Genomic DNA, 25678 nt, shown 5'->3' with positions numbered 1-25678 from the left:
TCACATCAGTCCCTTCACCTCCTTTGCTGTTTTGTGATGTTTGCGAAAACCTGAAACAAGAAGAATAAAGTCAGCATTAAGACACTCACATTACTGTAAGCCTAGGAAAAGATTTCATAACAAATTAATAAATAAAAATAAATTAAAATGCAACGTCCAAAGTTTGCTAAATTATAGCATTTGCAATTGCAAACCAGAGAGGTCCCAGAGGAATGGAGGCTTGTCAGTGTGACTCCCATCTACATGAAAGGTCATAACTTCCCTGGGGAACTACAGGCCTATCAGTATGACTTCAGGGCCAGGGGAGGTTATGGAGTAAATCATCTTGTGCAAGATCACATGACATGTGTGGGACAGCCAGGGGGTAAGGTCCAGACAGCATGGGTTCATGAAAGGCAGGTCCTGCTTGATTAACTCAACCTCCTCCTTATGATTGAGTGACTCACCTGGACACTGTCTCCCACAGCTCTGGTGAGGCTGCACCTCGAGTACTGCTGCAAGAAAGACATTGAGGCCCTGGAGCGGGTTCAAAGAAGGGCAACAAAGCTGGTGAGAGATCTGGAGCACAGGCCTTATGAGGAGCAGCTGAAGGAGCTGGGATTGTTCAGTCTGGAGAAGAGGAGGCTCAGGAGAGACCTTACTGTTCTCTATAACTACCTGAAGGGAGCTTGTAGTGAGCTGGGGATCGGCCTCTTCTCTCATGTAACTGGTGATAGGACTAGAGGGAATGGCTTCAAGCCGCGCCAGGGGAGATTCAGGTTGGACATTGGAAAAAATTCTTCTCCATAAGAGTGGTCAGGCACTGAAATAGGCTGCCAGCGAGGTGGTGGAGTCATTGTTCCTGGAGGTGTTCAAGAAGCACTTAGATGTTTTACTGAGGGACATGGTTTAGTGCAGAAGTATTAGTGACAAGTGGACAGTTGCACTGGATGATCTTGGAGATCTTTTCCAACCTCGGTTATTCTATGATTCTATGATTTCTATTGGCTGTTTCTTTTCTATGATTCTATGATTCCTATTGGCTGTTTCTTCTTTGGATCTATTTCAAATAGGGAAATAGCTAGTTAGGAACCATCTAATCTTCTTTTACTCAGCAGTAGACATCAATCTCATTCAGCTAATTTCACTGAAGAATACCACTGGTTTAATTGTCATCCAGGGGCACTTTTTCACACTGAACAATGCCATTTCTTCCATCATAGCCAATGTGGAATTTCAAGCCTCTGAGCACATCACTCCATTCCTGGGGATTTGCCTACCTGGGCTTAGGGCCAAGAGATAATGAGACCATTGTCCGGCCCACAGGAGAGCTGTTAGTTAAAGCTCTGCTTAAATGCCTCAGTGGGACCTCCTCTGAGATCTGCTAGGATGCCCCAGCAAAGAACCCATCTCCTTATCAAAGAGTTGATTTTAAGCTGAAGTTTGCACCTTGAGTTTGTGCCAGAGCAACATCAGAGTGGTGTTACAGCCATGCCTGTATCTTACCATGTACCCGTGTAGGTAACCAAAAGACAGGACTGTCTGTACTGTGAATAATGGATGATTTTTTATTTTCAAGGGTATCCTAAGATGCTACATGCCTCCCTCTTAAACTATAATGTGCAAACTATGACAATCATGAAGCACATGATCTTGACTTAAATCAGAATTTGAACCTGATTTATAGCACAATGTCAAAAGAATGTAAATATAATCTATGCTGCCTCTCCATATAACGGATGGCATGTTCACTCTTAATGCCATTTCATTTTAAAATATGTCTTAGCTCATTTAACAAGCCACAGATTTTAATGAAAAAAATATTTGAACCAATAAGAATGATAATAATTAAAATTATTTCAACTACATTATTGTTAGAAGCCTTAGGTTAAATTAATTTACATCAGCTTCTAACAGTAACACACATCATTAATCCTCTACTGAAAAATAAAAAAAAGTATAGTGACTGAACATTCTTCCAGTAATATTTTATTTAAACTTTGCTTATAAAGAAATACAATTCAATTATTCAGTTATTTTTTTCTGTGAATTTATAGAGAAGAATCTACACTTTCTGATCAAAGAGTGTTTTATAAACAAAGTTTATCACCAAAGAAATGATCCCAATCCAAAATGCATGTACTTGGCAGGATCTTACTTAGCATATAAACCAAAAGCAGATGGTACTTTCTGCATTTCACGTGAAATATAGAGGCATTCTTGGTAAGTGATATCTCACTGCAAATTACTTAGATGAGATCAATAAGAATAATCACACAATAATGTGACAGCCATCATGAAAAAGTAACAGAGAATCTTAACATCACTGAATAAAAGTAAAAGTTTGAGATTGAAAAGTACTCTGAGCACTCAGAAGCACTTTCAAATTGAAAAGGAAGATAATGATGTTAGAAGGAACCCCACAGGATATACTAATTTGCTGGCAAGATAAAGCATAGATTTAGCTGCATAGATCAAGATCTAACAGGATACAGGAAAACATAATGGCTGTGAAGAATAGAGAGTAAGCAACAAGCACATTAATAGTACAAAGTGTAGTGCCACGTAGACAGAGACAGTTCTAAGGTTTTACTTAACCTGGAAGTTATTTACAGTTATAGCTGTTATAGTTAGTTATAGGTAGAAACTGTGGATGAATTACATGCTTTGCTGTATGTATGAATGGTCCATGAGTGCATTTACTGAAGATTAGATTATTTCTAACAGCCCTTATACAGGTCATTTGGAAACTTGAGGGACAAAACCTAAAGATTTGTCAACGTTTCAGTTCTAGAAAGAGATTAATTTGTGCATAACAGGAGAAGAATCTATTGTAGCTGATGACTCAGGAATTCCTTTCCAATCTTGAGGAACAAGTTGTGGCTTAGAGGAGGTAACAAAGACTAGCAAAAACCCTGAAAGATTCCAGGATGAGGTTGTTGGACACTGCACTATGATCGTTTTCTTAATGTTTACAAAATATTACTCTCAAATATTTGAATATTTAGTGTTGGTGGAATTACCTACTGTTGTGCATAGACTATATATATATATTTCTATTGAAAAAACAACAACAGTAACAAAACTGTTGCAACGTTACAAAATGCTATTACATAAGCATTCATTGTAACATCACTCCTCCACAGAGCCACGCCTGACCTGAATCATACCTATAATTGCTATTTGAAATGGATACAGAATGCATATTGGCAAAAGGGAAATGGAATTGTCTAGATTGTCCCAGAGCTATTCATTACACTCTGCAGGAAAGTGACTGCTCTAATACTCTAAATATTTATTGTGTTGATGGAGTTTGACAGCTACTGGTACAGGTACAGTGTTTTCAAATCGGTGTTGTGAGGATGGTTTGTTTAGGGAGAGTGACTTCTCATCCAGACCATCTGCAAGGTATAGAGGTATATTGTTCTGGTCTAAGCATCCTTGGTATTCAGTAGCCACATCACATATCTGACACATTTTGCAAATGATTCTTCATATATTTCTCTGAGCTACTACTGTCTTGCAAATGTCTACAACATTTCACACATACTATAATGCCAGCCACTATAATTCCTCAGTCCTGTGGGGTCTGGGACCAGATGTATCTCCAGTGTGGATAGTGAATAACAGACAGCAGAATCCCATGAGAAAGTGCTTTCCCATCCTATGTCTATGCTACCTTCTGTTTGATTGCCCCCAAATGACATGTCAGCAAAGAAGGCCAAGCTTGATCTTCCTCACTTATTTCAAGCTCATACAGAACCTTCTGGTCTTCCCAGTTCATCTTCACACACTGAAGGATATCTGGGGAGTATTTGGAAAGCCAGCTATCCTGTAGGACCTTGTCATATATTTAGCAAGGCCATTCCAGATTCTAGATCACATCCTAGCTTGTCTTCAGTTTGTATGCATTTTTAATGCCTTCCTCTCTAAGGAAACTGCTTTCCACAGTGACTCAGGATCCACACCAATCCTGCTCTGCAGCACACTGATGCAATCTATGACTCACCACTTTGAGGAACAGTAACAGAAAGAGCAAATTTGCTGCAGCATCACAGTGCTAGTGCATCACTTTGAACCCAGGTGTGATTATGTCATTCCTCAGAACGAGATGATCAAAAGCACACAAATTCAGAATATGATAAATCAGCCGTATAGCTCTCTTCTGTGTTCTGGAGAGCAGCACAAATATTTCCATGATTCCATCTGAATCCAGGAGAAGGAAAGCATAATTTTCAGAATTCTAGAGTGGTCTTTTATGAGAAAATGCACATCTTCTACTTATCAGACATGCTGAATCTGTGTATGAGGATACCCAACTAAGTCTCTGGAAGCACTACTTAGCCTGTCTGATAGTGCAGTTTGTGATAGTCCCAAGCACATTGGGAATGTTCAGCCTCATGTATCTGTCAGATGTTTTTGCAGACACTCAAAATACCAGCAAATCCTACATCAACCTGAAGTTGGTATCTTGTGCTGCTCCGCTCTGGATTGTCCTTTATCCCAGTAATTAATTTGACAAGACACTGGAAAGCTCATGAGTAAATAACTGAGCAGATCATTCCCAGTCCTGGTCCTCCAGATATTGATTTGCTCCTACACTCTCTTTGCCTGGAGGACTAGTTTCCTCTAAGCGTAAACCTTGTAATGGTCCTGCTGAGAGATCACTTGAGAGAGCAAGAACAATAATTAAAAAAAAGCAATAGATTTGTCTCTTACTATTCTGTGTACTTCCAAAATCTTCACACCTGTATTCCTATTGACATTTCATGCTCTAGGGTATGAAACACAAGATATATAGTTTCAAGATATAAATTATCAGTTACATATCTGCCCTGGTTTTGACTGGCAGAGTTAATTTCTTCATAGTAGATGACATGGCACTGTGTTTTTGATTTGGGATGAGAATGTCATTGATAACACACTGCTGTTTTAGTTAATGCTGAGCAGTGCTTGCATTGAGTTAAGGACTTCTCAGCTTCTCGTACTGTCCTGCCAGCAAGGAATTGGGGATGTACAGACTGGAAGAAGAACTCATTGAGAGCACTCTGCGAAAAAGGACTTAGGAGTCCTGATGTATGAAAAGCTGGGCATGAGCCAGTAGTGTGCTTTTGCAGCCTCTAAGGCCAATGGTATCTTAGGCTGCATCGACAGAGGTGGTCAGTAAGGAGAGGGAGGAAATAATTCCTCTCTGCTCCGCCTTCATGAACTCTCATCTGGTGTACTGTGCCCAAGACTTGAGCTCACAGCAGAAGAAAGATGGCTGGAAGTCTCATCCATGGGTTCTCACACTGTTAACTTATTTGATTCTCGCACCCCTGTGAGTGGGATGGATGGGAGAAAATGGCTGTTTGGTTCTCAGCTGCCTGCTAGGATAAACCATAATAGTATTACAATGTGAGATGCACCCTTCAAATTATTACAGATTCTGGAAACTAAGTAGGTCCCCCAAAATAAATAAATAAATAAATAAACCTTCTGTGTGACCATAGATCATGTCCGATGGCCAAAAAACCAAGAAGATCAGAGTCTATGCAGGTTACAAGATGCTTGACATGATCATAGAATCATAGAATCATAGAATCATAGAATCATAGAAAGGCCTGGGTTGAAAAGGACTAAAATGATCATCTAGTTTCAACCCCTCTAGTACGTGCAGGGTTGTCAACCACCAGACTAGGCTGCCCAGAGCCACATCCAGCCTGGCCTTGAATGCCTCCAGGGATGGGGCATCCACAACCTCCTTGGGCAACCTGTTCCAGTGTGTCACCACCCTCTGTGTGAAGTTTTTCCTAATATCTAACATAAACCTCACCTGTCTCAGCTTAAAGCCATTCCCCCTTGTCCTATCACTATCCACCCTTGTAAACAGTTGTTTCCATTCCTGTTTACACACTCCCTTCAAATATTGGAAGGCCATGGTGAGATCTTCCCAGAGTCTTCTCTTATCCAAGATAAACAATCCCAGTTCCCTCAACCCTTCCTCATAGGAGAGGTGCTCCAGCCCTCTGATCATCTTAGTGCCCTCCTCTGGACCTGCTCCAAGAGCTCCATGTCCTTCCTGTACTGGGGGCCCCAGGCCTGGATGCAGTACTGCAGATGGGGCCTCACAAGAGCTGAATAGAGGAGGACAATCACCTCCTTCTCCCTGCTGGCCACCCCTTTTTTAATGCAGCCTAGAACACAGTTGGCCTTCCGGGCTGCAAGTGCACACTGCTGGCTCATGTCCAGCTTCTCATCCACCAGAACCTCCAAGTCCTTCTCCACAGGGCTGTTCTCAAGGGGTTTGTATAAATACCTGGTTTTTACTTACCCAGTTTGTATAAATACCCGGGATTGCCCCGACTCAAGTGCAGCACCCTGCACTTGGCTTGTTGAACCTCATTAGGTTTTCATGGTTCCAGTTCTCCAGCATGTCCAGGTCCCTCTGGATGGCTTCCCTTCCATACACAGACGGAAATTGTTTTGAGTGAATACAGTCACTCTATATCAGAGGCTAAATATTGTACACTGGCGTAGACACTTATCCCATCTACACATCATTGCATTTACATACCACTATAACCTTAAATGCCTGCACCAGTCAACTTGAGAGGCCACTTCTGTTTTTTTCCACAACTTCTCTACAGACTTCAGAGGACCTTCTCCTATATTTTTCTCCATCATTTCACTGTTGTCATAATAGCATAATAATACTGTAACAGACTGACTGAAACAGCTCGTGCATGGTAAATTTCTTAACTGTTTCTCTGCTGTTTAAAGATTGTTATTTGTAAAGATATTTATTCTATGATTCTGTGACTATTTGTGCTGCCTTGGGCTTTGTCCAGATCCTACAGGAGAAGCAGGAAGATTCTTCAAAACCCAAGGCTAATTTTGATCTGTTTTCCATTCCTCCCTGGATCTTCTGTCAAGTGGTCAGGTCCCAGTGCCATAATCTATATTCTCACTCTTATTTTATTTTAAATGCAAGAGTGCTCTCTTTTCTATGAAGTCACTACTCTGCCTTAGCCTTTGTAATGGGCCTGCACTTCCAAGGATAGTCCATAGAACAAAGTACACGGGGTATGGTCCACTTAATCCCAGAGGGCATTCTGTCTAAAGAAGCAACACATACTAAGCATGAAAATTCTTTTTTTCTACTCACTGCAAAAATACCTTAAGTCTACAGATAAACTGGCCAATGAAAGGGGCAACGCTAAAAAAAAGCTCACATCTAAGAGCGCTGTACTGCATAGGATACATGAATGCACACAGCAGATGTACATAAAGAATAGGTGCATTCTGGAGCCAGCATATTAAACAAAGGTAACTCTTATAATACATAAGGAGAGGCTCACATTTCTACTGAGAACATTATTCCTTTCTTAGAATCAGTGGCTCTAAACACTTTTTTTTTTCTTCTAGACCTGTTGTTTACTTGAGCCAGCTTCAATTAGGCCAAATGTCACAGAGCAGTGACATTTTGAATATCTTTATTTACTAGAATCACCAGGAATACCCTACTGCCCCTTCAGATTACATACATAAATTAAATACCAGTGACAGCAGGTTATTTAAAAAAAAAAAAAGGAACAAGAAGACAATATTCTCTGAGAAACACAGCGTTTCTTCTGGTATTCAGGAATCAACTACATGGCAGTTCTGGAGTAATCACAGAATTGTAGCAATTGGAAGGGACAACTGGAAATCATCCAGTCCAACTCCCTGCTAAAGTAAGTTCCCTACAGCAAGTCGCACAGGTCAGCATCTGGGCAGGTCCTGAATATCTACAGACAAGGAGACTCCACAGCCTCTTTGGGCAGTCTGTTCCATTGCTCCATCACTCTGACAGTAAAGAAGTTCTTCCTTGTGTTAAAGTGGAACTTCCTGTGTTCCACGTTCTTGCCCCTTATTCTATTGTTGCTCATCACTGAAAAGAGTCTGCTCCCATTGACTGTTTACAAACAGTGATGAGATTGCCTTTCAGCCTTCTATTCTCCAGGCTGAACAGCCCCAGGTCTCTCAGTCTTTCCTTGTATGAGAGATGCTCCAGACTCCTCATTGTCTTTGTCACCCTCCACAGGACTCTTTCTAGGAGATCCATGTCTTTTTTTAAACAGAGGAGCCCAGAACTGGTCACAGCACTTCAGATGTGGCCTCACCAGAGCAGAGTAGAGGGAGAGGATCACCTCCTTCAACCTGTTGGCTATGCTCTTTGTGATGCACCCCAGGATCCCTTTGGCCTTCTTGGTCATGAGAGCACATGATGTCTCCCAGGTGCACAGAGCAGCTGTGTCCCTGTGTGTGGTGAGAACATCAAGGAGGAGCCACAGGAGCCCTACTCCAACAGATGCACGAAGTGCTACCAGGCATGTCAGCAAACCAGCAAGTTTAGCATCATGCTCTGGATGAGCAACATCATTCTGCTGCCTGCTGTTTGTTGTTGCTGGATTAATGATGAGTGTCTAGCAGGTATCCTTCTGGATGTTGTGGGGAGAGGAGACATCCACATATACGTGTATAGTTTTAGTAATTCCCTAGTTTGTAAACCTGGTGGTTTTCCTCTTCCTTCCCATCCTTATTCTCACTCACAATGATGTTTTCCCCAGTCAAGATTGGGCTAAGCATAACCAAAGGCCACACAGCAACTTTGGGTAAAACTTTCTATCTCTGTCAGGGTTGCCCAACTCAGGTGCTGTTTGCCAGTGTTAAACTTATAAGCAGTTCTTCCTTGAATGTCAGGGAGATCTGGGCACAGAATCAAGCATCAGATTTTTTTGTGAAAAAATCAGAAAGTAAACTCAAAGTTCAACTCTTCAATTATTCTTTTTCTCTCTGTTATATATTTAATTTTGTAGAAATAGTAAAATTTTGAGAAATACCTGAATTATTTTTTGTAATATTGACTCCAGTATTCTTTGACTGAATTATTTCCCAGTGCTGTTTTAATATACAAATAGAGTAGATGCTTACTACACTTTGAGTAATGTAAAGAGGCCACAGTGTAAATTATAATCAGACTCGTGGATTTTCTTGACCTTTCTCGTTCAGTTATGCCCTTATTTTATCTTATGTGCTCTATTTTATCTTTCCTTTTTATTGCTCTTGCTCTAGGCTTGATTTAAAGGGTTAAACTAATTGTTTAAGGAAACACTCTTGATTAAGTTCAGACATTGTTGTTGGAAGTCTGTCACTTTGGATTTTATGAAGTGAATGAGGATCATAATTCCTGAGCATTCCTGCAGAGCCAAGGTGAAGTAGCTTTATAACTGAAACTTAAGAAAAGCTTCAAGAGGCAGAGAGGCGTCGTTCTTCCCCTTGATACACCATTTGCTGTTTGCACATGATGATCTAAATTTAATGTGAAGGAGCTGTAATTCTTAAAAGAGAAAAACAGCCAAAGGGAAATGGAGCATTTCAATATTCAGCAGACATACTCACTAAAGGTATAGCTTTAACACTTCAACAAATAAAAGGTCATATGAGTTAATTAGGCTTTTTTCCTCTTCCATTTAATAAGAAACAAAGTTACCATGGAGACTGACTGGATAATGCATTCTATTTTGGTACAAAAACACCTTTTAGAAAGAACATATTTAGTGAGGAAATTTCAAAGTCTGTGAGTGCTCTGAAAAAGACCCACCACCATACCCTTTACTTATTCTTTCTTTTATTCTTCTGTGTGTGCATCAGTGCTTCTGACCTTGTTGTCTGGGGGTTGTCTGGTAAGATTTCTGTCCTCTCTAGAGAATAAATGTGCGACAGTAGCACTTTTGGCAAAGGCAGCAACCCTACCCATATTGTAATCCAACAAGCTGCATTATCAGTGGATCTGACACTTGTGGCTCCTCTGAACCCTTTGAACATATCCTGAGTTGCTTTCTAATGCCATGAACCATAAATTCCCTGTGTCTAAGTTGCCTTAGGTCTCGCATTACAGGAAGAAACAAAAAAGATGCACTGAGAAGCAGTTTCCTGCATTTTTCTATGCTGTTTGCATCTTGATAAACAGTGTTAAGCACATCCTCAGGCACCAGTCCCCTCCTTCTCCCATGCTTTGAACAGGTGCCTGACAGCTCTCCACCGTTCACTAAAAGGACACCTAGAAGTATCCACAAGCCAAAGAGATTGCCGTTACTATTTATAACTGTTTTAATTATTAAACAAATAAAATTATTTTATAGAATATGTGGATACTGTGACTATAATTCTGAGATTTTCTGTATGGTATTGTAGATTTATATATTTTAATAAAATTTCATTCAGGTTACTGGAAGATCCAATAGCCTCAGAACATTTTCTGTGTTGTATTTAAGTTTACCTTGACAACAATTTTTTCAAATCAGCTTTCTCATGAACACAGCATGAACTTGCTTCCCTCATCACAGAAGAGCTAATTAAAATAGGTGACAGTTAACAAAAATTAAATTATATTCAGAAGTGTTCGAAATGTTACTGAATTATTTTTCAGTTATGACTCAGTTTCAGAATACTAGTGTTTAACAAAAATAGATTATTATTACTCAAAACAGACATACAGATAGATTATAAAATCCATATAGTGAAAAAGTTTAGGACAGTCATTATCTTTTAACTAGATTAAATACATACTGAAATGTATGTTACTAATGTTTCTTAATAAATAGAAAAACTCTCTAAAGTGGTAAAGGTCTTTTTGTTTTCGATTCTGTTTTTGTTTTTTTTTTCTTCTTTTTCAATTCCACATTTCCTTTGGTACTTTAAATAGTTTAAAGAAAGAACCACACATACTCCAGTTTAAATATTTGATTTTAAAAAGATACCTTTCTTTCAGAATTTCTACACACACATGGATACGAGTGGGCTACTTTAAAATGACTCACAAAGAATTTTTATCTAGAAGTGAAAGAGATAAGAACATCTGGACAAGCTTGATTTTGGTCTCCAAGCAGAACAGGTAGTAGATGTATGGAACCAACTATAATTTGTCATAGGAAAGGCTTACTCAGGGCATTCAGTAGAATTGAGACCATTTAGAGGGGAAGCCATTTGTCTTAAATTTATTCCCTGAAGGACAAAGGGAATTATTAAATATTTAATGACTGTGCAGAAAAATATAATTGCCAACTTTAACTCAGTTTCCAAGATTGATTGATGCTGTGTTATTTCTACAGCTACATAGGTGACTAAGAACTTGACATATGCCTGTAGTTTTTTTTTTGTTTTTTTTTTTAATGGATGTATAGAATAGAAGCAAAATATTGAAACTGCACTATCTTTGATACATTTGATAACTGACCAGAAGAATATTACAGTATGTTTCTCTAGCACAGAAGCTAGATAAATACTTCCAAGATGACACATTCGTATCATTATTAGTAGCAATAATGGGAAATTCAAAGAAAGTGTTCATAACATAAAATTGTTACAAAATATGTACTTTGGATGATTTTTCAGAAAGTGAAGTGTTAACATAGAGTTGCTTTTAGTATTTCACTGATTTGTATTTGATATTTATAAAGAAGAGTTGCAAACAATTTTTCAGTAAAACAGTAAGCAGCATATAAGGTCTTGAATCAGTTTAAAATAGGAATCTATAATACAATTGAAAGTAAAACAAAGCAAGGAAAAGTATCAGAATTGTCAACAAGTGTAAAATCAGGCAGGTATTCAAGAGAAGACTAGTAGTATTATTAAGGCATTAAATAATGCTTTCTTTCCACCAGCCATACACCTCAAAACAGATAAGGGAGGACTTACGTTGAGTGGGAGCCATATTGAATTAAGATATACGACAGATGTCGAGGATGACCTAACACCCGTAGGATACATTATGATCTAGAGAGAAAAATGTACACTATCAAAGAAGGGTTAATATGCCCTTTGTTGGAACCTGATCACAAGACTAAATTATTTTTCTCTCTCTGCTGATAATAGAAGATTCCTAAAGAGCCTAGATCTAAATTCTAGATGCATAATCTGCGGGTGACTCATCTCTCTCATTTCTTGTGAAAAAAATACTTTTAATCTATTCTCCAGTTGAAATACAAGAACTGCCATGAAAGAGTAAGAGCACACTGTTTTTCATTAATACACAGAACAGGCCTAGCATCTCACAATTGTTTGCATCTTGAATCAAAGGAAGTGTTCAGGGGATGGAAACCAGCGACAAGTGGTGCTCAGGGATCAGTGCAGGGACCGATGCTATTTAACATATTTTCAGGGGACATGGACAAGAGGATCGAGTGCACCCTTAGCTAGCCCACAGATGACGTGATGCTGAGTGGTGCAGTTGACATGCTAGAGGGAAGGGATGCCATCCAGAGGGACCTGGACAGGCTTGAGAGGTGAGCCCATGCCAACCTTATGAAGTTCAGCAAGGCCAAGTGCAAGGTCCTGCACAATCACAAGGGCAATCACAAGCACAGATACAGGTTGGGTGGAGAATGGCTTGAGAGCAGCCCTGAAGAGAATGATTTGGGGGTGTCGGTTGATGAAAGACTCAACATGAGCCAGCAGTGTGCTCTTGGAGCCCAGGAGGCCAACCATATCCTGGTTTACATCAAAAGAAGCATGACCAGCAGGTTGAGGATGGTGATTCTGCCACTCTACTCTGCTCTTGAGATTCCACTGAAGTACTGCATTCAGTTCTGGAGCCTCCAACATGAGAAGGACATCGAGCTGTTACAGCGGTTGCAGAGGAGGGCCTTGAAGATGATCAGAGGGCGGAAACACCTCCCCTATGAGAATAGGGTGAGAGAGCTAGGGCTCTTCATCCTGAAGAAGAGAAGGCTCTAGGGGAACTTTATAGTGGCCTTCCAGTACCTGAATGGGACCTACAGGAAAGCTGGGGAGGGACCTTTTATAAGGGTGTATAGTGATAGGACGAGGGGAAAGGATTTTAAACTTGAAGATGGTAGATTTACACTAGGTATAAGAAAGACATTCTTCACTGTGAGAGTGGTGAAACACTGGAACAGGTTGCCCAGGTAGCCTGTGAATGCCCCTTTCCTGCAGGCATTCAAGGCCAGGCTGGATGGGGCTTGAGCAACCTGGTCTAGGGGGAGATGTCCATACCAATAACAGAGGGGTCGGAACTAGATGATCTTAAAGGTCCCTTCCAACCCAAACAATTATATAATTCTATGATTCTATGAACATGTTTTGTGTTACTTAATGTGTTGCTTATATCATGTTTTTTCATAGATATATCAGTGCTTGAACTCAGTATGCAAAAGATAGATACAAATTCTTTCCTATGGAATTATACAATAATTTAGAGTCTTATAGGAAGAAATCGTATGAGTAAATGCATTAAAAACTGTGACTTTGTGTAAAAAGGATTATTAAAAAATACTTGTATTTCTTTTGTCTGTGCCTTGAGATAATTATTTGCACCCCTCATGTTCTTCCAAAACCATATTGATTTGTAGTCATAAAGGATCAAAAAATGGATGTGCTATTGTTGCCACAATAGACTCCATTTATATCTGCATCATCATCTGAATGGAGACAGACTGACTATTAAGATAATGTTTTCTCACAGCATCCTGTCAACGAACTCTGCATTTAACTCTAGGTAAAGAGAATAAGTACAAGATGTGTTCTTATTCCGCAGTTCAAACTTTTTTTGCTATTAAATGCAGAACAGGTATTTGGCTTTTATATCCCTTTGTGAAAACACTCCTTAATGAAGTTCACAAGCAGAGACACCCCACTGCTTCACTTTGCACAACTATGCTTCCATGCACAGAATCAGACCCAAGTCCAGGAGAACTGTTTACAAGAGATATCCTTCCAACTGTTCCCCTGGTCGTGGAATAGAAGAAATAGATCAAAAGCTATGCAGCTCCAGCCTGAAAACTTTGGCCTCTTCAGCATCAGTCAAATGGACTTTTGCCTTCATATAGAAAAACCCTTACATTTTATCATGAGATTGAACACGCTTCTGTCAGGGTTGACTTCTCCCACCTGAGTTACCAATGCATATGCCATCATGGAAATCCCTAACTGAATCATTTAGTATTGGTCCTCTTATGAAAGAATAGATTCCTCCACTACTTTGCTGATGATAAAAAGCACGGTGCAAGTCAGCCAGTGACAGTCTCTTCAATGGTTTCTTTTTCCTCTGCATTCTTTAATTGAAAAGAACAGGCAGACATGTGGCTCACTGAGGTACCCAGTAATTGCATGCTACAAACAATTAAAATTTTGCTTTTAGTGACATATTTATCTTGCTTTTATCTGCTCCCTTTGCAGCATCACTGGAACTCTTCTTGCTCAGATAAAGAAAGAAGACAACGTGTAGACCTCCAGTGTTTGCACTACTGATATTCCAACACACAATATTTTTCTTTTCTTCTTCACTGTAAACAACTTCATTATTGTGTTGATGAACAAGTAGGGATGTGCCAAGGCACACGGCTCAAACTGTTAATTGTTAATGATGTGATTCTTCAAGTGGGAACAGCAGCCTGAGAACACAGGGTTTGGTTTTAGTAATTTACAAAATTTACAACTGTGCTCATCACTCTAATATAATTTAATATATGAAGTAAGAAGTGTACTTTGTGCAGAACTTCAGCACTAGATCAACAATCTCAGTCTCTTAGGAAACAGTTTTGAGCATTTGATTGAAGTTATCTGAGATTTTTTGAAAAAAAAAGTGGTAGTAATTTCAGAGTGGCACATATCCATTCATCCTACAGAGGATCAGCTTGTGACATTCTAAGGATTTGCATTACAGACAGGGGAGGATGTCTTTCTCTCAGGGTTAATCCTATAAGCTTAGACTGTGGTTTGTAGAAACAAGTGAACAAAAGTAAAAACTTCAGCATAGCAAAATACATGCTTTTGACAGAAATAGAAACTGAGCAAGAACACGAGAACAAAAAGCAGCAGAACAGCTCAAAAAATGTCATTTAGTGTTAGGACTATATATTTTTCAATATACAGATCCTCTAGAAGCCAGACTGGGCTGTTCTTTCACTGTAATGCTGGAGTCGTGGGCTGGAATTTTGCCTCATCAGTGAAGTTGTTCTTTTAAATAGTTTACTCAGTTCAGGGTGCCCCTCAGCTCTACCTGCCCTTGTAATGCAGCACAAACAAGCACTCCTAGAAAAGGTGGTTATTTCCCATACAGAATGGACTCAAATCATTTATTCCACCTGAAATCCCTACTGCAAAGTTCCCTCCAACAATGCCAGCTGCGTTGCCTCCTACTACTAACTAATAATTAAGTTGCTACTAATAATAACTATGTTGTTCTTAATACTAGTGTTTATAACTATTTAATAAACATGAAATGATTTGGGTTTGATTCTGCCCTGTGGCACTGAAGACACAGCAGGGTTTTGTAGCCTGCATAACATAAATGTGCAGAAAAGAAATGCACATCAATAAAAAATTGGATGTGTATTTAACCAAAATGCATCTGAAAATCATAAACCACTTCCTCAGTCAATCTTTAGGTAATCAAAGTCATTTACAATATTTCTTTTCATTCAGATGATTTTATACTCATATGTAAATGTAATGTAATAATTCTCTTTTTTCTGTATGTATTTCTAAATTTGATTTTTTTTGTTTTTGTTTTTACATTTTATTTCAAGTTTACTTTGCTTCAATATAATAATAATTGTAGATGTTAAAAGCTGTTGATTTGTTTTGTTTTGTTTTGCTTTGCTTTGATTTGCAAAGTATGTGTCCCCGCTGGAATCAGCTTATAAAAAGAAAATAAATACATATAGGTTAAGGATTTTCAAAAATTGCTTATAGGAAATGGCAATATATGCCACAAGTGAACCATTACATCCTATGTATGTGGAAACAGACCATTACAGTTTTGTTGGTATGAGGGGAAAAGGCCTGTATTCAGATTAAATTATAGCCTGTGTTGTGTGCTTTGGTTTTGAACTTTTAAGTCAAATTTACTATATTCTCTGAACCAGTACAAGGATTTAAAGATGTCACTTCCTCATGAAAGGAAAGCCACCATTAGAAATTTGGCAAATACTGTGCATTTCATTTAGTGTTCAAAATAAAATTCACCCCAGCATGTAAAAGCAAAGAGATAAAATACTCAGCATCTGCTTGAATTTAGGGAAAAATTAATGAAAAATTGGCAGAGTTGGAGGGAAGCCCATTGAATAGGAAAAGAAGAAGCTACAGTGCCTTTCACAAGATCTCATGCTCTGGATAACTAAGGGAGGAAGACACACTACGTTTAAGATTCAACAGTTTCATAAAATTCATCTATGATGTTTATTTGGTTCTACTTCTTCCACTTTGTCAGTGATGATGGCTGTAATTTCATCGGTGTAAAAGTCATTTTTGTGCAAGATTCATACATGCCAGTATTCATCAACACTTCTGTTCGATGAGTGAACATAGAAAATTGAAAGTTGTTGATTTCTCTGAGAAAGATAATTCAGTAAAATGTAGTGTAATCTCTTAAAAAATAGCAACCTAAGACATCAGAACACAGTTTAGTAATTTTAGAATTAAATAACTGGCTATGGCTTGACTTTCTCAAATGAAAAATTTCAGTGCTCTTTTTATCTGTCTTACCACAATTGTCACACTCCTTTATCTGATGAAAAAAAAATTTCATTTTCTTAAGTTTCTGTGTATTTGTATTTGTACATCTGTTTCTATGTATGTAAGCATAAGAATAAGCCACTGTGTTCTTGCACAAATCCTTTGCTTTTTTTCCTTGGTGATTTCCCAGGCCTAACCAGGATCACTCAGAGCACAAGAGCTGGGGCCACTACATCAATAGAATCCATGGACGAGATGGATGCATATACAGATATATTACTGTCACTAATCTGTAATGAGAATTGTTTCTTCTGAGGATGAAATTGCTCATATGTTTATACGGTCTTTTTTTTTCCTCCAGTACTTGCCCTTGGTGCTGGAGGACACATCTAGAACGTTTTTTTTTCCATAGCCGTCAGTGTTAAGTGTTTCAAAATCTGGTCCTACATTTGTACAGTTTGTGGAAAATGTCAGCCACACTTCAACCCAAAGCAACTATGGACTACTTCAGTTCATTTTCAGTAAGCTCAAAAGTACTGTTTTCATGTGCCAAGCATGGCAGTTGGCAGTTAATATAATAACCTATGCAATTAAATGATCTTGGGCAGGTGGCCATGTCCATTGCAAACAAGCAGGCGAGGACACAAGTTTCTAGAAACATAAATGGAAAAAGTGCACAGCACTCCTCAGCCTGCTGCCCATTCCCATCTGTATGCCCTGCCTCATCCCACTGCATACTGTGCAGTCAGGAGAATTTTGCCAATCTTACCCTGTGCGCATCATGGCAATTCAGAGATAACAAAAAAGAACAAGTACCCTACTGAGATATATTCCACTCCTGTGAATGCCTGAATTTGTTTGAATCAATGGTACTTTCTTGTTTGCAATGTTTATGCAGCTATTAAGCCATGGAAACATGAAGTGACAGCAGAAAACTGAGAAAAACGACATGTTACTGCAGAGCTTTATCATTCTATTGTTATGTTTCACTCATAAGTTGTTCACATCTGCAGCAGATTTATGTCCTTACGGTATATAGTTCATCTTTTATATAGCTCACCTTTAGAACTGGCATGCTGGCTGTAGCTTGGCAGAGTTGTATTGGTGTCTCAGGTAGGGAGGTCCATATTTGAACGCTGCTCAGGAAAAGTGCATTTGCCCTACAATAAATCACCAGGAATTGACAGAAATACAAGCATAACAGTGCTTAACTAGGCTAAAAATGGTTGGAACAAGCCTTCAATTTGTGTTTTAAATGAAGCTGCATAATTACTTCTATGATTTTATGGGCTGATTCAAGAAAGTGACCAGGTTATTGAACTATATTTAACAAGACATTGACAAATTATCGTTTATTCACAGGACTGTGGTTCATAGATTGGTAATAGTTTCTGTGGTACTGTTCTCACACATCTTATGTTTGTGTTTGTGCAGAGAACTTAGTCCAACGTTCTGATAATGGATTTTGTATTGATAATACTTGAATGGAAGTTAACAAGTAGACCTAGAGACTGTTCCCTGTGAGAGGCTTGGGCAAGGCTGTATCTAAAATGCACGAACTACCTACATAGTCCCAAAGTCACATAGAAAGTACCTCAGATAATATTGAATGTGATTTGTATTAAAGTTCTCTACTACTACCACTGTGTAATAGAGAGGTATTCCTTTCTAATAACCACATGAAGCAGAAAGGCCAGGAAAATGAAAAAGGCATTTACTTTCCCTATATGGGGAGAGGTGTCATTCTGTTCTTGAGTGTAGGCAGGCTTTTGCATGCAAATGTAAGTATACGAAAAGAAAAAAGTATGCATAGAATCCTAAAAACCCAAATGCAAAATCTATCATCATTGACTGTCTTTGAGAAAGAGGAGAAACAAAAAAAAGTAGTAAAGAAGAAAAATAAGAAGGGAAGGGAAGGAAGATGCAAATATTATATTCAGAAGCATCCATTGAATTTTAAGTTTCCTAAAATTTCAATTTTTATGTATGGAGGAAATAGACCAGAAATAAAAAGACTGCTTTAGTGGATGTGAGGTCTAACTAGAAATGGTGAAGATTAAAGATTCACTGTAGTCTCCGAATTTCTGTAAAACAGTGAAAAACAGTTTTACTATCTTGGCTAATTTTCCTTCCTGAAAGGGCACTACCTGACCAGAGCTCATTTTCAAGCTAGAGCAGCAGTTAGGAGCAAGTGAAAGGAAACAATTTCTCCTTTGACTACTAAGGCAAAACTAAAGAAAAAAAAACATCTTTCTTCTGCCAACCTTATAATTAAATTTAAGTGGCTATATTAATTTGGTGACTAGGTAGTTTGATACTGTTGATTTATTGATTCAATTTCAATGATTACCTTGATTTAAACCTTGTATTAGAACATTTTCAATTTATCTCATATAGCAATAGCAGCTTTAATCAGTGATGTATATGTTTAATTAGTTTGTTCTTTTAATAAAATTCATAAAAATAATGTTTTCATACATTTTTCAATCTGCATTCCTCTAAAACATAGTTGTTCGGTAATTGAAAGCCAATGGGTTTTCCTTTCAAGCTCATATATTTACCTCTTACAGCTCTGTCAGGATAGTCAAGAAGAAAGTTTTGGTCCATGAATTGCTGTTTATGGCAGTCCTGATAAGTTATCTAGGTAAAATGATCTCTGACACCAGCTAAAAAATAACAAGCAACTCGACACTGTGATTTAAAAGCAAGTAAACTGTATTTTGCCTCAGAATAAAACTCTCAGTGCTCTCCCATAGATAGACCAACAGCATTTTATCATCCCTTTGCTCTCTTAGCAGAAATAATTATTTTATGAATAAATTAAGTTTGAGAAATATCAGGAGTCATGGGGAAAAAAAGTAAAAGAAAAGAAAAATGAAAAATCTTAGATTTTGGTAGCAGATTACTGAGTTTATAATAGGATGATGTATACAGCAGACTTGATGGACTGTCCTAGGCTGTCACTACAACATATCCCTTAGATCTACCAGGCAACTGCCCTGGGAGGATGTAAAGAAACATACAGCATTTTGTCCTGCCACCTGAAAGCTGAAGCCAGTGATTTGTCATAAGAGCCAATACTTTGCTGTTACATTACTGTTTCTACCTGTCTCTGCTTCTACCTGTGTACTTCTAACACATGAACAGTCGCTCATCAAGACCGTACATACAGAAGTGCTATGTAGTGTCTGTGAGCTATCCTTCCCTTCATCCCCCGTCATTGACTCAGTGAGTCTAATGCTGCATGTTTGTGATGCTGCAGTTCTTTCTGCCATCTTCTCATACTTTGCTGGCAACTGTGATAAAGAACATTAGAAATTATTCATCCAAAAAAAACCCTGATGATCTGTGTAGACAACTGGGAATTAATACTCAGTAACTTTCTAGACTTTTGTAGAACCTACAGGTATCAGAAGGCTTAGTAGATAAGGAAAATTACAAGAATTTGATCTTTTCTCCAAGCATGTCATTAGATGTCCACAGTCACCAGAAAACTTTATTTGCAATAGGTTAAATTTGGATTAATGCAAGAAATATGTGCCTAGAAAGTAGTAGTATTAAAGCAGATAGGTTCATCATTGGTATAGATGCAATTTATAACAATATGTAGATGAATATACGTGAATATTTTTACTGCTCAAAGACACAACGTTTAATTAAGAGAACTGTCCACCATATAAGGATCCTCTATGCCAAATACTTCTGTAGCTTTACTGAATCCAGCAAAATCTTCTATCCTGCACTCCAGTAATCTATCTTCTTATTAAATCAACAAATAGGATTTAAGAAAAGTTCAAATGCAACCTAGTAATGGAACCACTATGGAAAATATCCTGCACATTTTAAAGACAAAAATGGCTAGGTTTTGAAATATTATTCTCTGATATGTCAGTTATCTGTGTACTTCAAGTTTTTAGCAATAATTTTGAGCCTTTAACTCAAGCATGAAATATCAGTGGAATGAAATAAATTCCACAGTAAAAGCATGAATAAAAGCTTACCTCTTACTACACAGCATAAATGGACAAAACAAATACACTTTATTTTTTAAAGATTGTTAGATGATTTTAAAGACGGAGGTCAGATGACAGATGTCATTCCTATGTTAACAGCAGGGAAATCCCAGCTTAGATGCTAGCTGCAGAGCTTCCATGAGTTAAAGCTGTGAGATAGAACCCTAATCATAGAAATTTAGACTGGATCTTAACGTGATTTGTTTAAGATTTAATATCCAATCTTGTGGCAATTTTTCTCTTTTCATGGCAGTGGCATTTTCCCTTGATATTTGAGGAGTAGGAGCAGGGAAAAAAAAAAAAGAATAAAGAATAAAGAAAATGGGTATTTTGAAGGCAGAGAAAGGAATGTTGAAGTAATAGAGGGACACTGTCATACAGAATTTTAAATACAAGAGTTCATACAGAGCACAGATACCAATATGAAAATTATGTGAACAACATCAGGTATACAGATTTGTGTCTGCTGGATTCAGCTGTCATAACTGTAACATAATAAAGTGGGGAGTACATCCATCAAGTCTCAAATAGATGTGGCTATTAGTGTGCACCACTGAAACCCGTCTCCTAATAAAGACAAGCTGACAAGAGTGTACTTGGATGTCTGTGCTAGTGGACACATGAGCAAGGTCAAACATCTAGTCCAGATGTCAGCCCAATTCATTTTCCCCACTATAAGATGAGCTGACCACTTTCAGGGCAAGACACAAGATTCATTTTTGTTTTGCTTCATATCCTCTCCATATTACTTCACATCGTGGAGATCCTCTGCAAATAGGAAGGAAAACCAGGTGAGTATCAACTAGGACAAACAAGGGAAATAAATAGAGTCTTTAGAAGGAAAGCAGATTGTAGTATAGATCATCTGTTCAGACTGCATCAGTAGTGAAGGCATGCTCATTTTGCAGCAGGTACTGTGTAGATGGCTTAAAGACATTGAAAATAGAGTAATATTATATCCAACTCAAATCCTAGTGCAGTCATATGATTTTATTTTGCCGAAAACAGTATTTAATGTGATATTTTTACATAAGCAGGTATATAGTATTTGTGTAGTTACTTCCATGAAATTAATGATATCCTATAAGATACAATAGGACATACAAGCTATCAGTCTGTATTCACTTACAAACACAGTTTCATCTTAAAATTTTATGGATTCATAGCTATCCATGTACTGCAAATAATGTTATTTACAGTCAGCCTTTCCTAGATCCCATAAAACCTATACATGTTTTACATGAGAATTTTTGAATACTCTCTTTATAGACCAGGTTTCCAATTGACTGGTGAGGTGTCTGAATAGAGAATACTAATAAATTTCCACTCTACTACTCAGAAGAACTGTTCATACCAAGAAAATTATTGACTGTAGCAGATTTGTTTTCTGTTGGTAAAATACTGCTGCAGCCAGCAGTGACTGTAGGGACCATTTTTACATGCATATATACATGTATAAACGTATGCATACACTGACACTGGTGATGGATTTTTCACAGAAGGACCTCCAATGGACAATCAGTGCCATAAAAAATAATTTCATGATTCCTGTTTGCACTTCATCCCAGCCATTCAGAAGCTGCTGCACTAGTCCGCACCTCTTCAGCTATTTCAGTGCTAAGAACTAGTTTGAGAGTGGTCAAGTAGATCTCTGTGATACTTTTATTGGGTTTCTGTTGATGTGGAGGCTCCTCTGGACAAAAAAATCATAGAGGCAAGATTATATATAAGTAGGATTATATATTTTTTAATTTCCTTATACATTATGTAGATAAAACTGAATGCAGATAAATTTAGATTAATGTCTTCACTTATCTCAACTACAAATCTGGACATAATTGCTTAGAGGAAATAGTAATCTGAACATAAATATTTATAAGTTTTACTCTTCAAACTCTAAGTCTGAAAAATTTTCTACAGCTGATGATTTTGATGAAGCTGAGCCATGCTCAGATAGATTCCCAATTTATCATTCAGGTTGGTTTTCATGATTTTGGGATGTTTGCCCACCCTCACCAGATATGAAGTAATTTTAATATCATGTAAAGTTCTAGAATTTCCTGAAAAGAATTAAAATTCTTTTCATTCATAAATCTGAAATATTGCATACACATTTATATATACTTTGCCCATACTGCTAACATTTTCAGCAGTAGAATTTTATGTCTTACCTGCTGTGACTACACAGGCTCCCCGCCAGGTCTAGAAAGGAATTAAAGGGCCACCCACTGGGAAGAGGCACCACATCTATGAAGCCTAGGTGGTTTAAGGAGCAATTATAAAAGCTTACTGGAAAGGAAAAAAAACATCAGAAATTGACTCCTACCATGAGGAATGTGGCACCTTGCTTTCCCTCCTTGGAAAAAGTGGGAATTAGGAGTGCTCACCTTGAGAGAATTATTACTTCTATGCCTGAATTTAGAAAATGCTTAAAATGGACTCCTGCAAGAGAGAAGATACATAGAATAACTCTGCCAAACTTTCAACACGTTAAGCAAGAATGGCTTTTGATATTTGGAGACTTTAAGTGAAAGTCGATATACATGCTTCTGTATACTTTATCTTTTTCATACACTAAAAACTCTTTTTGGACTTTCAAAAGAATGTTTGTTCTGAGAGTTCTCATCATTAACTTATACACAAAAAGGACCATGAATCTGAACAGTAAAATATATTTTAATGCTGATTTCAAACTGAAACTCCCTTTTCATGTTTTCTCTGTTTGTTTGGATTTCTTTCTTGAAACAAAATAATATGAAATCTTTTCAGGTTCATCTGTTTTACTTGAGCTGATTTTTATTTCTTGTTTTAAAGTGGGTGATCCAGTGAACAATGAAAAGAACAATTTTTCTAGCATCTCAGATTACAAAAAACGTATTGAACCTACCTCGGTTAGAAAGTTTTTCTACCTGTGAAATGACTAAGCTGTCAGGATACTCTGACATCTTTATATAGTGTGAATATCCATACTAGTATTGAATAATTTCTAAGAACTTTCATGTTTTAGACTATATATAACACCTAAAACAGACTTTTAAGTCTTGTTTCTTCAATAGGTTAGTCTAAGACTCTGGTCAGGCACAAAGAATAAATCTTCTGAAGATATTCCTTATTGCTCTTCAGACAATCACTCAGAGGTTAATTTCAGCGTATCAAGCTCATGCTTTGGAACTGTTGTTTCAAAGTAGTCAATCAAAAACATTTAATTAACTGATGCTGTTCAGTGCTTTAGAGGACTGACACACTCAGGAGATATGCACTATATCCACTCATATTTTCAAGTTATAGATTTCCTATAGGAAGAAAGGCTTCTGCAGTTGAACGCTCTGAAAAATGGAAGCAATCTATAGGCATGCTATTTAAGTCTTTCACTGTCTTCTCATTTATTATTGTATAAGAGCTATCTGGCCCTGTAACTATTTGTCTTTCAAACCATGAACCAGCTAAGGGAATAGAAGCAAATATGTATTAAATTCAAGCACTGAAAATATCTAAATAAATTACAATATCCATCAAATATAATTTATAATGCTTCTGTTTTCAAAAACCTGTGCAGATATTAGTTCACTGCTGTAAAATGAACTCATTTGCTACATACTATAACTTTATTATGTCCTATTACTCATTTTGGTTGTCTATAGAAAACACAGTGTAAGCATTTTCCTTTTCCAAGCAGCATAAAATGCCAGTTTTCCTTGTTAACAGAGTTTTTCAAAATTAGTCATACAAGTGTACTGCTCAGTGTCTCTTGATGCATTCCAACAGGTCCATGTCACTCCTGTACTGAGGTCTCCACATTTGGGTACAGTACTCCAGGTGAGGACTTGCCAGTGCAGAGCAGAGGGGCAGGATCATCTCCCTAGCTCTGCTGTCCATGCTGCTTTTGATGCAGCCCAGGATACAGTTGGCATTTTGGGCTGTGAGGGCACATTTCTGGCCTTTGTCCAGCTTCCCACCCACCATTACCCCCAGGTCCTTTTTGGCAGGGCTGCGATCAATCCGTTTATCCTCCAGTTTGTACCAATAATGGGGGTTGCCTCTATTTGAGTGCAAAACCTTGTACTTGGCTTTGTTGAACCTCTTGAAGTTCTCCTCAGCCCTCTTCTCAAGCCTGTCTAGGTCTCTCTGAATGGCATCCTGTTCTTTGGGCACGTTGACCTCACCACACAGACTAGTGTCTTCTGCAAACTTGCTAAGGTGTGCTTGATCCCACTGTCAATGTCATTGAAGAAGATATTAAAGAGCAGCAGTCCCAGTACTGGCCCCTGAGGGACATCACACATCACTGATCTCCATCCGGACATTGTGAATGTTCAGGTTATGCAGGTGGTTGCAAATCTAATGTTCACTTACAGTGGGAGGGATATTGCTTCCTCAGTCCCTACCTTCCAACTCATCCACTTGAGGGCTGTGTGAAGACTGTGGCAAAAAAAAAAGTTTTTGATTACCTCAACATTCTTCTTCTCCATTGTTACCAGCCAGCCTGTACTGCTTATGTGGAAGAGTTCTCCTTTTTGGATATTTCTTTTCCTGTTGATATACCTGTAGAAGCCTCTCTTGTTTTTCTTTACACCCCTTGCCAAGACCAGTTCCAGTTGAGCCTTGGCCTTCCAGATCCCATCTCTACACAGCCTACCAGCATCCTTATACTTCTTCCATAGTACCCATCTCTGCTTTTTGTGCATTTTCTTCTTGCTCCTCCCATTTGACCAGCAGGTCCCAGTTCAGTCATGCTGGACTCACCTTCATTTCTTCACTTCCTTGACTTCCTACATGTGGGTTTGGCAAGCCCTTGTGCAAGCTTCCTTAAAGATCTGCCAAATCTGCTCTGCTCCCTTGTCTTTGAGAACGGAATCCCAGGGGGTTCTTCTGACAAGTCAGTAAAGAGATGGAAGTTTCCTAAATTTTAGCATTCAGATTTTACTCTTTGCCAGTCCATTATCCCTCAAAAATGCAAATGCCACCACTGAAAGTTCACTGCAGCCCAGGCAGCCTTCAATGCTGATGTCAGCAATCAGTTCACTTGTTTTGGTGGGAGACAGGTCCAGAATTGCATCACTCCTGGTGGGGTTGTCTATTACATGGCTCAAGAAATTATCCTCAATGCATTCTAGGGGCTTCCAAGGACTGCCTGCAGTTTGATCTGCTTTTCCAGCAGATGTCGCGGTGGTTGAAGTCCCCCAGCA

General features: G+C 38.3%; 1 pseudogene; it reads right to left on the bottom strand.

Annotated features, from left to right (window-relative positions):
• Positions 1-25177, bottom strand: LOC146545784 (uncharacterized; annotated as a pseudogene).
• Between the last annotated feature and the right edge of the window lie 501 nt (positions 25178-25678).

This window comes from Meleagris gallopavo, chromosome 1 (assembly GCF_905368555.1).
Source record: "Meleagris gallopavo chromosome 1, MGAL_WU_HG_1.1, whole genome shotgun sequence".
Classification (NCBI taxonomy): Eukaryota; Metazoa; Chordata; class Aves; order Galliformes; family Phasianidae; genus Meleagris; species Meleagris gallopavo.
Note: the sequence above shows the minus strand (reverse complement) of the source record. Positions and strands in the feature narration are given on the sequence as shown.